Source organism: Pimephales promelas, chromosome 12, assembly GCF_988280905.1.
Source record: "Pimephales promelas chromosome 12, fPimPro1.hap1.1, whole genome shotgun sequence".
Classification (NCBI taxonomy): Eukaryota; Metazoa; Chordata; class Actinopteri; order Cypriniformes; family Leuciscidae; genus Pimephales; species Pimephales promelas.
The window spans coordinates 25,096,978-25,116,457 of NC_142780.1; the positions used below are offsets into that span (position 1 = coordinate 25,096,978).

A 19,480-nucleotide genomic window follows, 5' to 3' on the forward strand; every position below is an offset into this window, starting at 1 on the left:
TAATCTGGTGACTGGATTAAAGAAGAAAGATTTATGGGTGAGATATTGACATTCAGGCGGAAGAATACAGCAGTCTGTGAAAAAGATTGCTTTCTTTTACTTTTTCTAAAGAATGTAAGCATATTTAGAGGAGCCCTTTCTCATTAGCACCACTTCTCTGGTAAACAAACACTTGACAGAACATCTTATGTTGAGGTTTAATAAGATCTTTTTTTTTATTTTATTGTGCATGGTATTTTGTGGCATTCCAACAACAGTTCAGGTCAAATGTCAATTATCTTATGGGCTGGCCACTTCATGCGTTTTCTGTGATCGGGAAAGCATGCAGATTAAAAAAAAGGAATATATAACCTTAGTTAAGTTAATGCAGGATATTAAATGTTTTAAAATCACATAAGGGCACTAATCTAGTAGATAAAGTGAGCATTTCTTGGACTGCTCGCAAAAACAGATTTTTTTCAACATCGCTACATTTTACGTCACGAGAGGGAACCTCAGCTCAGTGCAGAGTAGGCAGGTACTCAGTAAGAGCGGCCTTGAGTCAGTGTGTTTACGGTAGTTTTTGTATTTCAATTTATCATTGTCGTGGTAAATAATTCTGTTTGTGGAGGTTGGAAAACCTCCGGCCTGTCAGGACAGAGTCCACAGATTTCCCTAACAATGATAAGGACGGTATCTTTAGTGCCTGGTGCTGTTTGTGCCGGTGAAGAAATGAGATTTCTCTTTCGCACTGGCTTCGAGAAATGTTGTCGTATGTAGCGTTCACTTCAGATCGGAGGATTATCATCCCAGTGATATGATATCACATGGGATGCCGCAGCAAGAATATTGATCGTCGAACTCGTGTATCCTGCCCTACTGTGCCAATAGCATCAAATAGTGTGATGTAGGTAGTCATGCCCTAAATAGAGGCAACATGTAATTGAAAAATAAAATTATTCAGATCATTTAAATAATGAAATCTTTAAATGTTCTGTTTGTTATAACCCAGGTGAAAAATCTGTATTAAAAAATTACCTTTTTTGTATACTAAAAACATACTCAAGTATAGTTTTTAAAGTATACATTTAATAGTATATAGCCTAAAAATACTCATCGGATCGGACCGATTCTGAAAAAAAAAAAATGGAATTGGTGCATCCCTTACGATTTGTATACATTGTTATTGATGCAGTCAAAATAATGTCAGTGGGTATGGGAAGAAATGATTTCTTCATTTTATATGAAATGATATATTATACTGTATTAGTCATTCTAGTTACATTAAGGCTACATGTATTAAAGCAGAGTGCTCTGGGTAATATTCAAAATGCACATTCAAAATGCAAAAAGATTGTTTTTTCTAAACTGTTTGAAGCAATTTGTTATATTTTTGTGATTTTTCGTATATTTATAATTTGAAGTACAACATCAAAGATTAGGCTATATATATATTGATGTGATGAATTGCTCTGTCATTTATCAGATTTACCAAATGTTATAATTTAAATTTGTGCTGGTTAATTATGAACAATCGCTAAAATGGGGGGTGGGGGGGGGGGGGTGAGATAGGGCTCCTCTCAGCATGTGATCTCACTCCAAGCTTAGCTTTTGATAAAACTTGAGAACCCTGAATTCAAAGGTAATATTTTTGATCTACCTCCAATTAATGAATGCAAACCCTCCTTTGCTGAATTTGCTTCTTTATGGTTGTAGTGCACTTGGATTGAATGGATTGAAGAGTAAACATATAAATATTTCCCCGAGGACAAACTGTCACATGCAAATGTGGTTAAAGTGAGAGAAGCATTTTTGATTCATAATAGCAGCCTTCTTAAAAATGCCCAGTTAGTACAAACTCTTATGTGAGTGTTACTCATTTTCAAGGACATTTTAAATAAGCCACCGAAAAGTGCTGGTGAAACAAGACAGAGAGTGACCTGAATCAAGGCCAAAGCCTTGAGAGAGAAGAAATGAGAAAAGCTCTGCACATTCGGATTTAAAAATATATATATATATATATTTTTCCTCTTGCACACTGGTTCTTGCTCTTTATCTTACAGAAATGCATACAAAAAACACTGTATTTAATATAAATCTAAAAAGGAATATAGTAGCTACCCTGTGACTGAAAAAGTTATATCATGTTACAAATAGTATGTCAGTTTACCTAAGTGATTTTTTTCCATTCCCACAAAATGATTACAATTTACAATAACATCTATTGAAAAGTGAAATAATCATAATAATAATTCTATTACTATATCCTGATTTAATGCCACAATTCTCTGGTGGATCTTTTTCTTTATTCACGCAGTGTAGTTTTTCCACCTGGAATTTAGCTATTAAATTTGTTTTATTTTCAAATTAAGTTTAAATTGCTGATGACTTCAAAAGCATAAACCATTGATTAGTAACCTCAGAGCTCATGGTAGGTCTAAAAAGTTTCTAAATATATAATTTCCTTACATTAATAACCTGTAACCAAAATGTCAGTAAGTATAAGACTGCAACTTCCATATCATCGGAAAATTGACACATCACAACTGACACATTGTATACTAAACTTCCGCAATAGCCACAATATATAAAATCTTAACCAACGGAACAAAATGAAAACACAATCCCTAAAATATTTTATGTAGAGTAGACGGATGACAACCTGTAGTCCAGTGCAGTTAAATTTACACAGAAAATTTTAACCAACCTCATTAAAAATGCAGATGCGTTAAAATTTCGGAGAGTCCGTTCAGTTACAGAGTAGGCTACAGTTGTCACTATGTGAACAAAAAGTGTATTTAGGACTCTAAAAAAGGGCTGATAACTTTATTCTGACAATGATTGACAATTCCATCTCTTTCCCCATTTCCTTAACAGGTCCAAGAAATGTGATGGTCCCTGTTTGATCTTATAATCATGGCAGTGCTGAATGTTTGGTGAAATAAAAAAGCTTTTTCTGTCTGTGAAAAAAGACAACCCCCACCACCATATTATTTTCCTGCAACTACTAGAGCTTGTAGTAATTACTTTAATGATGTCCCTGCGTCTCAGCCGCCATGCCACGAGCAATAGAAAGCACAAAATAAAACTTCAATGAAGGCACATGGAAGACAATCATCTCATTAAACGACACAGAAAGTATAGAAAGAAATATGGCGGTTCCTCATTTCCGATGCAAAAAAACGATATTTTTCAAGACTCTATGCGGCAGGAAATAGAGGATGTCGAATACTTGCAAAGCTGTAAATTACTTGGACATCTTAAAATGGTCCAGTAGTAGGTTTATTTAAGTGATAATGATCTAATTCTGTGTTCTCAATGGCAGATGTACAGGATGTATCCTATTACGGCCGTCCATAGCAATGAATGCGACAGCTCCAAAAATCGCAGCAGACACGGTCAGTGGGGAATTGCGCGAGGGCATTGATATCCACAGCTGTTCTGTTTCATATCAGCAAGCAGGGACAGAGATCCAGGGCTCACCTTCGCTGGCTAACCCTTACCTCGGCCAAAAATATGTAATTTGATTTCAATTGGTCCTGAAAGCTAGATGGCAGGCCTTGTTGCAACAACAATGACATCCACACGCTTCACCAGGTTTTCACGTCGAGGAGCACTACAGTGTTTTTATTATTTCGATGTAATTTTTTATTCATTTTTCAGAGCAAAGAACTGCATTTTTGGGGGGGGGGGGTGGGGGGTGCAGGGTGTGTACAGGCACGTAAGTTTTTGGCCAATCGGGGAATCATTTACTTACATTTTCCTTCTGCATAATAAGCCGGGCAGCTAATGACAGTGCTGGCCGGCTGAAGACAGGGTGGCATGCCTTCAGATTTAATGGGTGTGCAGAAAAAACTTCCAATGCTTTCTGACATCTCTCATAGCATACTAAATGTGCTCTGGGTCAGGGAGTGTCTATTATGAAAATAAGAGTCGAACAAGTCAATTATACTTCGCTGACTGCATTGCCAGGGGTCCTCATTAGAATGATCAGGAAGGTCCGTGGCGCTGCTTTCCTCTCCTCTGTGTAGCTCCTGATTAAGCTGTGGAGGAATGACAAGACCTTGTGCTTCCCTTTATCTTATGGAGTGCATCTAGAAGAACGTGTTCATGAAGTGGAATCAAATAGACATGCAAACAAACCTCATGAGGCTTTACAGGCGCAAGAACGCACTGAGGGGGCAGCATCTTGAAAGCCGGTAAGAAACTGTTGACATGCACGGATTAAAAAAAAAGTGCGGGACAAACTCAGAGGTCAGGAAGCTGATGGCGTCATGGATCACGGTGTATCCAGGAAATATTTTTGGCAGGGGATGTATGAAACAGTCATGCATAGACCAGATGCGTGGCTTAGGGTGAGAGGGAAGGGCTAGAGAATACATCCAAACGAAAAGCCTGGGGTTCGTTGGGTGGATTGGTGTTCAATCCTGCCCGCTTGGCTGGGCTGTATCTCAGAGCAAGGAGCCTGGGATCCACTGACAGTGACAGGATCTGTGGAGACAGGGTGCAGGGAATCTGGCCTGTTCTTCCTAGTGCTTATATCCTGTGCAGCACGGCGAAGTCTAGACAATAATTCATTTATTTGAGCATGTACAAAGACAGCTGCAAATATCATGTCCCTCTACACATAATATATAAATATGCTTCTACCACTACTGTTCAAAAGTTTGGAGTCTGTTAAATGTTTTTGTTTATGAAAGATGCCTTTTGTGCTCATCAAGGCTGCATTTATTTAATCAAAAATACAGTAAAAAAAAAAAACAACAACTAAAAAACACTAACATTGTTAAATATAAACAATTAAAAATAACTTTTGTTTATTAATGATATATTTAAAATGTAATTTATTCCTGTGATGTGCAAAGCTACATTTTTAACAGTCTTAAAGCTGCTGTCTGTAGTTTTCCCTCTTTGTCGCCATCTCTGTTCGAAATCTGCAATTGCTGTCATTCGCAGAATTATCAACTTTACGTACCGGTAAGTTGTAGTTCGACAGCGCACAGCACGGATGAACACAATGTTTGAGGAGACTGTGAGGCTGTCAGCCACCACACCGGTGTGGATACTGGTATTCAGAATCACAGATTATTCTTATTGGAAGAATGACCAACATCATTTTCATAGGAAAATGTCATCTGAACAAGTAACATCCACTTTTGTTCTGGTTCTGACACTGCAGTAAATCGCAATCATATCACGCAAAACCTTGCAAATTAGACTTTGTTCTCAAATAGCTTGTTTTCACGTGACGTCACGCCACTGGGTTGCCATGGCGCGAAATGAAAATGGAGGGCAGGAAGTGATTTTCTATATTTAGGAAGCACTATAACACACTCAAAATGCCTATGTTTTGCGTCGTTTATGGTTGCTCAAATCGATCAAACCACGAGGAGTTTTTATCGTGTGCCAAAAGTTGTTGTTCATAAGGGGGGAAAATACAAGAAATTGACAGAAAAACACCGGGAAAAATGCCTTGCAAACCTACGTCTGTGGTGGGGAGGAGCCGAATGGGAAAATGCCTATGTGTGTGTGCAGTGATCACTTCGTCAAATGTGAGTTAATACATTATTTATGTGGCTTATAATTACATTATTCAGGTGTTTAAATACACTTATGTGGCTGTTCGTGTAACGTACCAGTTTCCGAACTTTGTAAAGTCAAAGTATGTGTGTAAGACGAGTTAGTTGCTGATATCTACAGCCTCGATGGCAGGCAAATCTCTCAATTCAGTTGAAAATCGGTCCTCTTCATAACGTAAGGATCTCGTCCAACATATGTTTCGATTTTCTGTTTATATATTTCTCTTGTAATAGCGTCTAAAGTAGTACAGTACGGATTTTCCTCCATCTCGTCCATTGCGCTCTTCACTCCTTGCCCTCCATCTGCATTCCTCGCGTCAACACAATCACGTGACTGCAAACCACCTATTGTTAATGTCCCTCCGATATGCATCACTGTTTTCGCATGGGTCCGGTTGTCTCTTTTTTTCTGTAGCCACTCCGAAGTCCGAACTAAGTCTTTTGCATTTTACAGCGGGTGAATCTGTTGTCACTGATGATTGTCGTTTGAACGTTTCTGGATCCGCCATCAAATTGATAAGTTTAATTATATCAAGTGCTGTGAGAAAAGGCTATAAATCTCCACCTCCAACATCCTCACTCGCAGCATAGCCTACTAGCCGAGACTTCTTTATGTGTATAGATGTGACGTAATGTCGCAAAGACAAGCTCGAATCTCCCGTGGAAATCCACCAATACCACTAGAGTTAAAAACATTATTACAAGCTAACCGCTTTGAATCAAGCTAAGGCAAGCAGATAGCATTGAACACTGGTTGGTTATGCATTTTCTCAAATATGTATTTTGGATATTTTAACCCCCAAAAAAGCTACAGACTGCAGAGTGTCCCACAATCCTTCAGAAATCCTTTTAATATGCTATGCTGGTCCTGGTTTCATTAGGATTCAATGACGAATAGAAAGCTCAAAAGGATTGAAATTTAATTGAAAAACACTTTTTCATAACTGACAATCAATTTAATGCATTATTTTCTGAATGAAAACATTAATGTCTATAAATAAATAAAAATATATGGAAAAAGTGGAATACAAAATGGAATAATCTATTCATAAAAGTATTACAGTATATGTAAACACACACACACACACACACACACACATACATACATATATATAAATAAAATATTTCGCTCAAATTTCTACAAAATAAAAAATGTATAATTCATATTTCTGAGAGGGAACATTGAAATTACAGATATGATGTGATAACCCAATCTTTACATAACTATAACTATTTTTTTTTATCTAGCTTTGAGAAAAGATGAAAAAATAAAAGTTTTATGAACTGGTCATTTTTTTCTTTCCATTTACTGTAGTTTCTGATCCTCTTTTGCATTCCACTAAGGGAAAATAAAAATAAAATAAATCAACGCCAGCTACGATTTTATTTCACTGCATTTTCAGCACAAAGTACAAAAGGTGCTCTCCAACATATTTTTACATTTAGGTGCTCTTTGAAACGGATGATTTAATCAATGACATGTTATTTCCTAAATTTGTTCTGGCACCAAATCCACTAATAAACACGGTCTAAATCATCATTCCCTGAGGTATTCAAAAGGCCATAATCTCGTGTTACCTGAAGGGAAATTGAGAGACATAGTGAGCACACCAGAGTACATGCAACATCCAGCGCTCATGTTAAAAGACAAAGCCCTCATCCCCCTTCCTGCTGTTGTGCAGACTTAATATAGCCCAAGGCTACGCAAATTTACGTCTTGACCTCCTTAAGTTGCCAAATCATGCAGAATAAATAAGCATTTTTTTCTGCTGCTGTCTGTCCTTATATGAGAATATTCTTGTTATGATAATTGGAAACTCAGTTATTTCCCTCCAGTGTGCTTTTTAAAATATGAGCCAGCGTGTGCAACCAAACCAACTTTAACCAGCATTACAACCTGTGTCTCATCACGATAATTGGGTTTTTGAGTTGACTTGACTGGATGACAGCGATGCCTCGAAGATTCATCGTGGCAGTCTTTTTAAACCAACAGTGCGACTCAGGAGGCGGCATTTAATTAGGCAACTTAAAACAAGGTCAGTTTTTGGCAAATGTTTGCTTATCCACACGTCCCTCCATAACTAGCAATCGTATTTGTTTTTAACATCATGCCAGTGCCGTTTTCACTGCTTAAATATAATTGGAAAAAAAATTTTTTTTAAAAGGTTTAAAATGCATTTGTTATTAAAATGTATCATAAACATCTTTTTTTCTAACACTGGTTCTAGACTGACTTTCTTAACATTTTATGAAAGTGAGTCAGCAGAATAAAACTGTTTTGAAAGATATTTATAAAAAAAAAATAGTGCAGAGCCAATTTGCAGACATTTCTTTAAGAGACCAGTTTTGTAAAATATAACCAAATTCAAAGGAATTTCAATTTCTGAATATATAATATTCTACTGATCTACTATCTACTGATAAGTCAATTATTTTCATGCAATGGATAATCAATAACCAATGACTCAATGGCCAATATTAAAACTTAAAAAATTACTAATAAATGCTACAAGTGAATTTACGCATCACAACGTGTACAATTTGAACAATTGTTGTTAATTTTGAGATTAGCTAAAGATTAAAAATGACTTACTGTACAACACCTACCAACCACACACACCCACAAAAACAAAACATCCTCTTGCTTCCTCTGCATGTTATGAATACTGTAGGCTCTTTAAAAATTGAAAGCATCTACTAAATGCATACAGTAATTGACCAATAACAATGTCTGCCAATAACTTTATGATACTGATTTAACATGCAGCGCTATTAAAACCTTCAAAAGAGTACAGCATTAAACAGGAACTAAAGCAAAACAATGCAATGAGAAGAATAGGAAAAAGTAGAGTAGTAGTATATTGCTGTTACAAATGTCTGATAGGAAATAGGATGATATAAGACAACAATCATTGCATTTATTTGTGCCTCTGGGGTCATATGCCTGTCTAGGTCATGACTTATCTAACGATGTTCTTCAAAGACCATCTTTTATCCTCCACCTACACTTGCGTTCACACCTCACAAACCAGAAAAGCAACCTGGAGGGGAGTCGTACAGCGTTCATAATTTCACAAGAGTGGGAGATGTCACTGTGAGAGGAGAGGGATAAACAATAATCTTTCTAATGCAGAGGATCCACAGCAGTCTAACTATTCTGGAGTCACTCCAGTACCACAGTTCCCTGTGCATCAAAGCACATGATTAAGAAGCAGCTATAGGGCTCTTTGAAAGAGAGAAGTCGTGCCTGCCGTTTCCCCTGCAGTTGAGGTCCATGATCAAGTTAAAAAAAAAGTTACTATGTCCTAACATTTACATTGAAGAATTAAATCTGTTATATTGATTTAGTGTTCTAAGAAAGACTAAAGATGAATGTACTTCTTCCTATCCTCAAGTAACTCAGTCTACTATATATAAGCAATTTTAATATTTTTTACTTAAAGTTACAGTTTCAACCTTCCCTATTAAGGGTAATTACTTTTTAATATTATTAATAGCAATTTTGCCCAAGGTATGGTACATTTTCCTACAAGGTCTACTTGTTGCATACATAGTCAAGACGATTACTAAAATGATATATTCTCATCACACCAACTCATCCATAGGAAGTGCCCAGGTTTCTTGTTTAAAGATCAAGAATAGGCCTTTACAACATAGCTTTCCTGACCTCAACCTGTCTTTTCTAATCTTTTTTTTTTTCTTAAAAAAAAAAAAAAAAAAGCAAGAAAGTTTCAAAAGAGATCAACAATATCATAAGTGGACCTCAAATTTGTGAAAACAATGAAGTCTGCGATAAGATGTCAGTGCTGGCATTTAGATGACTACTTTAGCTTTCACCCCTGTGAGGGTTCAGTGAGTTTAGGAATACGCAAGGCTTTAACTTTGTGAATTTCACCAAAACTTTGTAGTCCACTTTTTTAGCTGCATATTTATTTACTAATGGGAAAGATATCTGACCAAATGTATTTACTGTATCACAAACTGGTTGGTGTAAACTGGGTTACATAACAAAAATGTTGGACATGATTACAACATTTTTACATGTTCTGTCATATGCACTACCTGAAAGTATGGGTCCAGTAAGACTTTTTTTAAGTCTCTTACGCTCACCAATGCTGGGTTTATTTGATAAAAAAAAAATACAGCACACATTTATATTGTGAAATTATTATAATTCAAAATAACCATTTTCTATTTTAAAATATGAACACATTTCTCATAAAATTTTTTCCTAAACAATTATCTAGCATATTTTTTGTTATAAACTGCAACTGCCACAACTTCTGAGCAATCTAGCGCTGTGACAACTAACTGGTGTCCCCTCCCTCTGTCCTTGACAAGCACCAAACATTTCAAGCTCTTTACTTTATGCAATTTTACTTTGATTCTAGAAATAAATGCAATTTCGAACTCCAATGCCTACCATAAGGCGAATGAACAAAAATGCAGCCTTGCCAGCCAGAAAGAATAAGGAAGATGGTACAAAAGATAAAAGGTACTTGAGAAAGGGTAGAGGCTTACATTAGTGGCTCTCCTAAACTGCAAATGAATAATCAAAACAGCTCATAACATGAAATAGCAACAGCTTTGCTTTTGGCAGCCTTGGGGACTTTTTTCTCTTGCTAATGCTAACAACACAGCCAAAACCATATCAAAATATACATTTAAATACACACACACACACACACACACACGTGTATATAATTGTCATTTTGGGGTAGATGGTGTACATGACCCATTCATTACACCGTTCAACTCCATTTAGGTGCCTAAACAGCAAAATGTGTTGAAAAGGTGCTTCCTCATCAACAAACTAATTTACAAACCAAGCCTTTGTTCAAGACTGTATTTACTGCATGAAGGAAGTATTTATCGAGCTACGTGGTTCCGGTCGAATGATCCTGTGTGGAAAGCTGTCTGGTCCAGATTCTTTCTAGCCATTTAACTCTGCTAATGGCCTCTCTGCTGCACCAAATGGCCCTTCTCTCCGCTCCGCCACACAGTCGTCAAACTGATATGCCCTAATGTAAATATTTGGACCTGTACCCCCACCCCCTCCAAAGGGCAGGAAAAGAGCTGTTTAATTGATATACTGCACACTCAAACGGGTTTAACTTCTAGGAGAAGAGGTGAGTGTCAGGAGCAGAACAAAAGATCACACCAGCAGAGACCTCTAAAGTGCTGGTGTTATGTATAGTGACCTTATGTGGGAATATCCATCTTTCTACTCCTCTAGATCACAAGATAATATGACCTGGTTCATCCCTGAATGGTTCAGCTCACAGACAGGGCAAAACAAATAAGTGACAGTGAAAGAATGATGGTATGAAGGGTGAAAAAGCCTACTTAAACACATAGACCAACCTCTTTACAAGGCACTACTGTCATTTTCACTTTAGAAGCTTCAAAAAATTACATTACTGTTGTAAAGCTTTGAGAGTTGTTATATAATCCTGTAGAGAGAATGAGACACATACTGCATATTAGACAAATGTCCATTTGCAGTTTTCCTGTGACAGGATTCAACATGATATTGAACTTGAACTTCTCCTTTATTATTCAAATACAGTCCCAAAAGTTCAGGGCAATTTAGGCAATTAAAAATATATAAATGTGACCCTGGACCACAAAAGCAGTCTTATGTGTCCATTTTTTAAAAAAAATTGATGTATAAATATCACCTGAAAGCTTTTATAAGCTTTCAATAAATAAGCTGTCTATTGATCTATGGTTTGTAAGGATAGGACAATATTTGGCCCGAGATACAACTATTTTAGATTGGGAATCAAAATAATCTAAATATTGAGAAAATCTCCTTTAAAGTTTCACAATCGCCATTTCTGTTGGCGATTGTGCCGCATCCACTTACAAAAATAATTTTTTGATATATTTAAGGTAGGAATTTAATAAATATCTTCATGGACCATGATCTTTACTTAAAGGGTTAGTTCACCCAAAAATGAAAATGATGTCATTAATGACTCACCCTCATGTCGTCCCAAGCCCGTAAGACCTCCATTCATCTTCGGAACACAGTTCAAGATATTTTAGATTTAGTCCGAGAGCTTTCTGTCTCTCCATTGAAAATGTATACATAGTACTTTCCCTCTGGGTAATCTGGGTCAAAGTGTCAGGAGTCTCATTGAGGCGTGTGGCTCTAGATTGTCTTCACACCTTCTCTGTGCTCGGGCTAATGGACTATAATTAGCAAATTTACTGGTCAGTAATTCAATTTTGATTGTTTTTTCCCCTCTCTTTGCTCCAGTGAATTTTGGAGCTCTCACCCTGCACTAAGTGTCAAGTCCAATCAACCTGGTGCGAGACGAGACCCAATTAGCACTGTGGGGCGATCCCTCAAAAAAAAAAAGGAGCCTAAAGGCTACATGTCCCAGGGACATAATTGAATAGGACACTAGCTTTCATTTGGGTCTATACATTGGGAAAACTGGACAGCACATAGTTAGTCCTGAATTGTTGTATTTGATTGTTTAACAAAATAGAAAACAATATTTAACACTTATCCAAATTAACAGACAGTACACCAGTCATATTAATGATTGAGTGACTTCTTGGGATGAACTACCTTGTTAAGTGCAGGATTCCAGTATTAAGTAGAAATAATTACAATGGCCTACTCATACTTGAGACAGAACATACAAACAAAAAAGTTGTCAACTCAAAGAGTTCCACCATTGTACCATGTATATTCTCCTTTACCAGCTGTGAGAAAAGTGTTACAGGCATTGGGGCAATTATCTCCTCTCTTCAGTCTATTATTCGTCCAGTCTTCATTGCAGTGTTGAGTGACTATACAGAGAAGACCTTCAGATCCTATTACCTCAGAACAGTCCACAATGAAAGCCTGAACGTCTAACCTTTTATGATTTTCCCGGCTAGGATTACTAGGACACCAGAGTTCCAACCCGCATCCAACCAGCCCAGCGTATTAGCACCATTCAGACCCAATAACTTGCAGTCTCTGTAGCTGGGTCTATCACATGGACTTTAGTTAAATGTGAGGTGGCACTGCTGGGCCAAAGACCTGCCTCAGTTTACCAGTGCCTCTGGTCATGGCCTGTGATATCCCTGTCCAGTCCTGTTGCCCCGGGTCATCTTTAGCTGGACGACCCAGAAACGAGCAACCAACCGCTCTATCACACATCCCCCTCGGGAAAAGCTGGTGGGTGTCACCAAGGGCGTTTGCGAATTAACTCCACAGAGGAGCAAGAAAGAACTTAGTGGTCTGCCACAAAAGAAAAGACTGTAGTGCACGTACACGCTTATTTATTGGAAACACCAATAAATGATTGATAAATCATGTTATGCAGCTAAGGAAAAGTTATTACACCAACTAAAAAGAAAAGCAATATTATCAGTTATCATATCATGAGATATCGATATAATATTGTACGAACCTGTCCAGAACTAGTCTTATCTAATTTAATTACTTTTATTACCATACATTGTTGACCTTTTCATCCTCTTCTCTTGGATCTTTCAGCCTTTACTCGTCTAAGGTGATGGTTGGAGGTGTGTGGTGTCAAAGCTTGTGCTATTCAGTGACCTGGAACTGCAGCAAACAGATAAGAACATCATGTTCAATTAAAACTCAGCTAGTATACATGCCTCTCTTAAAATAGCTGAGTATCTCAACACCGTTTCACTGAGAAACCACAATCACGCACACATATACTCTCAACCAAAAGGCCTGTGCAATTTTTATATTATGCACCTATACAAGCCTATTATTGTTATGACACCCTGGTGATCCCAGGGGCCTTTTTTCAATTAAGCCGCTGGCTGTTTACAGGTATTGTGCTGGACTTGTTGTACCCATACAGCCGGCGCTCTTGGCTATTGTGCCAGGCCACAATGGTTAATGAGCTATCTACCCATGAGGACCAAGCAATGTGAGCAAAAGAGTACAAGCAAAAGAGTACAATGTGCTCTTCCCTCCTACAAAACTCATACACACAGACAATACACTCCACCTCAGCCACCGAACACACCAATCCAAGACCGACTACTGTAAATATAGGCCACTGCCAGTTCTCTCCTTTGATCTCTGTTTGCATTTCAACATCAAATGAGCTGACCTAACCTTCTCCTTGGGCCATTTAAATGATAATGTGTAGCAGGGACTGGTTTGGGCAGCCATTCATTTCAAGGTCAAGAGGGCGATCAGACGTGCTCTCTCTCTAGTTAGCACAGGAAAAAAAAAATGGGTTTTTAACCAACCAAATGCACACTGGAGTTCAGTATTGCCACTGTTTGATTGCATAAGACATGCTTTGGCTGGAACTGGTCAATGAACGAAATGGCTGATGTGATGAACCAAAGCTTAACTTATAGAAATAATAATTCCCAATAACAGTTGTGCAATTGCATACATCATAACTTGCATCATGCATTTAAACACAATTCAAAACAATTTAAACTTTATGTGAACAGAGAAGCAAAGGGCTTTATGCACAGCTTCACTACTTCCTGAACTTCAGCCAGCTCCTTGTTTCCTGTCTGCCATTATTGGGCAAAATTGATTAATTCAGGTGTGTCTGATTATTGTTGCCATGACTACTGAGGTCAAGCACACCTGAATCAATCAATGTGTCCAATAATGGCAGACAGGAAACAAGGAGCTGGCTGAAATTCAGGAAGTAGTGAAGCTGTGCATAAAGCCAATTGCATGGAACACTTAAAGTAACTTTGCGTTCCCCCGAGAAACTTTGTGTACGCTCAAAACCCTTTACGTTCCCCTGAAAATTGTTGCGGTTGTTCGCAAGGCATTCTGTGTTCCCCCAAGAAACTTTGCATTTGCCCCCAGAACCTTTCGAGCTCTTGGAGAGCGAATGCAAAGTTTCTCGAACGCAAAAGAAATTGCACGAGAACGCAAAAGATAGAAAAATAGAAATACAATTGCAACTGATAAACAGTCACATTGTGAGAAACAAAGCCAAAATTGTGAGACAGACACAACTGCAAGATATAAAGATATACAAAGTCAGAATTACAAGAAACAGTAAAAAATGAGAGACATCACCCTGCCTGATGTAAAAATGCAATTGTGAAATATAAAAAGTGATCGACCACATCGCTGGTATAAATACGCAATTGTGAGAACAGTCACAATGAAAGATTTGATTTTTTTCTATAACACGCAATTGCACTTTATTTCTCTTAATTGTGAAAAATAAAGTAGGCTATTTTATAGGCAGAAGCAGGCTTTCCTACAAACAAGCTAGACCAAAAGCTCTTCAGAAATACAACATTACCAACGTTAAATTTCATGCTTAAGCTATAACTGAAAGTCATACACAGACAGGCAGTATAATCAAATGAACAGAAAAGAAAATGCACACAGATTTACATTCCTCCCAAAGCGTGAGCGAGTGGCCCGTCGGCGGGTAGGTGGCATCTTATGACTCACGCTACAACAGAGTGCATATACAGGAGGCCAGAGCAAATCCAGTTGCCCCTTGAACAGCAGGTAAGGAGATAAAATGCTGGCTGGATTTACATGCCACAAGTGATGCAGAGAAAGAGCCACCTCACTCCACACTGTCACATCAAAGCTGGCCAGGTTATTAACGGGGCATGAAGAGCACTGGAGACCTCACTCGTATCACACACACATCACATCTCAGTACGATGGACTCAAAATGGCCCACACACACACACACACACAATATTTTAAATGTCTAATTCTGACATTAATGTGAGGCCCTGACCATTGTCAATGCCTCTCACAATTCATTAAGCAACATATTGGGCAAAAGATTCAAAATGCATGTTAATTTAATGGGGTTTCTGGTTAGGGGAAATTATATTAAAAAAAAAAAAGCTTTGATGTTCACAAAACTTGGCAGTCAATCATTTTGCTCTGAATTCCGGCTTTAATGAAGAATGATAGAAACAATGAGGGATGCTATTGTTTCTAATACATGCATGTTAATGTCCTCCATTAGAATGCATGTAATCGTTTCAAAAACCATTAAAGCGCCCCGGCTCGTGTTCGGTACAGGTGATTTCTGCGCCCTTTGTCTTCTAATCTGCTTCTAAGGTTAATTTGTGATCATATACATCCTAAACGGTTACAGAGCTAGATCAGTTCAATATAACAGATAACTATAACGATAACTAGCATCCACCCCAATGCCCCAATGCATGCTTTTTATTATAAGCACACACTCAAGCTCTATAAAGGGGTCATTTTTGAACAAGTTAATATGAATGTTTAGGGTCTAAATGAAAACGCGAGTTCCGCTAATATGGTATAAGGACATTTCATTCTACCGAACTACACACAAGTGCTGGATTAAAACTCACACAGGTCAGTTTATTAGACAAATTGGGGTTGTGTGTTGGTTGTGTGAGACTAAGCATGTTAAGCTAGATCAACATTAGAATAACCTACAGATCATATCATATTTTAACATTTAATCATGTTGAACTAACATTGATTAGTTTTATGTACATTTGCTCGCCTGTCTAATAAAGTATACATGCAACACTCGCGTTTCCATCAAGTCGAAGTTAGTCGCAAATGTGGAGTTCTCGGCATCTCGAAAGATGTTGATCTTCGTTTTAGTCCTCTTCGTCTCAAAGTCTGCTTGCCATGGTCGATAACGCATGAACAATACAACAACAGTGTGAGCGTCCTGCTAGGCATAACCCAGTTGTCAGCGTTTGTCGTCATGGTTACTATGGCAGTACGAGGTCAAACCTGGCGGAAACCGGGGGAAGCGTGGATATGACGCCATTGATTGGCGACAAGTGGTTTTTGGATATTTTACTACATAAAAAATCCTACATATTGTAGCTTTAACTATCCACCTTATTCCATGACGCTTTGCGTGAATTATGGGTCTAACTTCCATTAAGCTGTAAAAAATAAGTGAAAGGCTCGCTCTATGATCGCCATACGTTAAAAACGTGTCACAATGAGATGACATTAATCGACTCACCCTTCAACTATTGAACATTAACAATGAAATCTAAAAGTTTAAAAGAATCAACAAGTTACTTTCAACAGACCAAAAATAGCCCCCAAAGCGCGAGTCTTTGGTTAAATATCACTGTAGTAGGCAAATATATATCTGTATAACAAGCCTTAATCAAAAATGCTCATAATTGCATTACGTGACACTATATCAAAGTGATTTCCGTCATTTTGACAGATTATAAATTGCATAAAAATTAAAAACAAACCTGGAAAGAGACGTGAGGATCTGAGGAGAATTGACAGCTCATCCAGTAAAACTGAACCAGCTTTATTTGTAGGGCAACCTTATGATTTTAAATGATTGTTTTAGCCTTTTTGAATAGAAGTTCCCCAAACCGGAAGTGCCACCCATAATTCAAAATGCAGTAAGGTCTTCAGGAATAAGGTGGATACCAGGCAAGTATGCCCGTGGCAAAAGCGTTTCGACATGATACGTGACAACAGGTTAAAACAATGCCCACCCACACAGATTCAAACTCTGATGAGGCTGTTAAAACGACTTATGAGATGACAACATGATTACATTTTTCTCACTGAGTCTGAGAGTGGAAGCATGCTGACATTTATACAGGCAAACTGAAGTGATAGATTGAGGTCAGACAGAGAACTGCGTCTTAGTTTGTCGCATTTTCAGCATGTGTTGATCCATCTGGAGTTGTGGAGGCTGTATAATCAGCACAAGTCACAGAAGCATGTGCCGAGGTTGTGGGAGCAGGAAATGTGCAATGTGCACCATGCTTTTGCATAGTCAAATAACAACTCACTCGAATAAACATTTTTGGTCCAATAAACATCACGGTTAACTCACAAACTGAGAGGAGTTCTTATGCGTCAGAACAGCCTTGGAGCTCTAAATATTCATGATATTTTTTGCACTAAATCAATAGTCAAATGAAAAGGCATCTAATTAATAGGCTACTTATAATCATCTTTAAAAATATCTCTTAAAGGGATACTTCACCCAAAATCGGTCATTATCCCTGATGTCGTTCAAACCTGTATGACTGGCATCGTTTAGTGGAACATAAAAATATATTTTGAGAAATGTTTTTTTTTTCTTTCTTTCAAATTGTCACTTCAAAAAGTTCATAAATCATAAAAACCCTTATGAATTGACTGAGTGGTTTAGTCCAAATGATCTGAGGAGACACGTTGCTTTATATGATGAACAGATTGAATTTAATCTTTATTCACATTAAAAAAATAATTAAATGGACACATCAGTTATGATTTAACGTAAGCTCAATGTTTGCTTGATGTGCGCGAACCAATGAGGTTCATTCTCATGTCATCAGACAATATGTAGTGTGAATAAAGACTCAAAGGGATTCTTTAAAAAAAAAAAAAAAAAGTCTATAAACCCTGCTCAGCATTTATTGTGATATCTTGTCAATTACTTACAATGCCAAGCCATTTTAATTAGGTGTTGATTGCTGTTTGCTTTACAGTATTAGGCTATTGTTGAAATAAATACCCTAGAAATAATGAAAACATGCCCAGTGGGAAATATGCCACTTAAAACCGTTTTAGGAGTTAGGGATTGTGCAAGTGCTCTTAAAAATTTGGATGGATACCCAAAATAAATAAACTCACTTACCTCAGCTAGATGTCCTGTGTTTCAGCTGAGGCCTTGAGCAGAGGCTCTTTCACACATTGGGCCTACAGTGTGGAAGCATACACCGCAATGCAACAATGAGTTCAAATCTCTTGGTCAAATTGACTACTTTTACAGTTTTCAAATACCTTTGAGGCAGGCAGTCCCACATTGATTCCACACAACCTCGGCCAAGCTGAAGAAATACTGCAGTTGCGACTTAATTCGACAATTACAACTTGAAATGCATCACTAACGAGCACAGAGCGGCTTCCAACTTCCGAGGGAGAAAGAAAAATTAATTAAACGCGACTGTACTTCGTGCTCACACTTGTCATCTTGTATCTCGGCCTTTTCAGCACCCTCGCAGCACACATAGCGAGAAGCCTGTTCCAATTAACAAAGAAGTTGTCAGGCCTTTGATTCGCGCTTGGTTTCTACGCGTGGTACCCGCCCGCGAAACAACAGGCTGTCGGGAAAACCTGCGCGCACCATTGCCTGACAGGCAAAAACCTGTGCTTATCTCCTCACAGGTTTCCCCAAGTACAGACACGCCAGGGAATATTAATTTTACATAAATACGATGAAATAACCGAGGTCATTTGTCAGAGTGCGAAACTGTCCGTGCCAAATTGTGAAACCTTTTTAAAGACTGCTAATGGTCGTGGAAATGTACTGCAATAAGCGAATGATCAAGAATGTATTGATTATTATTATTAATTAACAAGCATAAGTCAAAAGCTCTTATATCGTTACAGAATCATTTCTTTAGTGTACTCGCATTTTAGAAAGATAGCACAAGCTGACACGTGACGCGACACTAGAAAAGATGCAGAAATATCCAGTCTCTCGCCTTTTTGCTAGGTTTTTCATGATCAATTATTCAATTATATATTAAATTAATTTCTCTACGACCAGTTTAAAGCAGTCTCGTTTTGAGACTGCTTCACTAAATATTGCGTATAGGCTTATTTTGCCTTGTTTGTAAAACAGCATCTGCAAACTCTGAAATGGGAAAATTGTCAGCACATGCCCTCTACTGGTCAAGAATTGAACTACAATTGGGGTACATGCCTATTGTATGTCCAGCTGATGTTTTTTGAGATGGGAGTGTATAGGCTATAGAAAAACATGTTTCTGTTTTACAGTTAGGTTACATACAAAGGAAAATGGTTTCACTTGTCATCTGTACACTTCCACTACTGCAAAACAAAATTTTCTACTAATATTCTTCTACCAATCATACAACTTATAATTGTGCCACAATAAATATTTCAGGGAAAATTGACTGTGCAATAAAAATGTTTTCAAATTACAATAAAATAC

The 19,480-nt window shown here is 37.7% G+C and overlaps 1 long non-coding RNA gene across 1 annotated transcript in view; it reads right to left on the bottom strand.

Annotated features, from left to right (window-relative positions):
- Positions 1-18,814, bottom strand: part of LOC148977027 (uncharacterized) — a 50,427-nt gene extending 31,613 nt beyond the window's left edge. Inside the window, exons 1-2 of the long non-coding RNA XR_016145867.1 lie at positions 18,304-18,814; positions 18,158-18,219 (exon numbers count right to left, since the gene is read on the bottom strand). This is a non-coding gene — a long non-coding RNA (uncharacterized LOC148977027). The remainder of the gene's footprint in view (positions 1-18,157; positions 18,220-18,303) is intronic.
- Between the last annotated feature and the right edge of the window lie 666 nt (positions 18,815-19,480).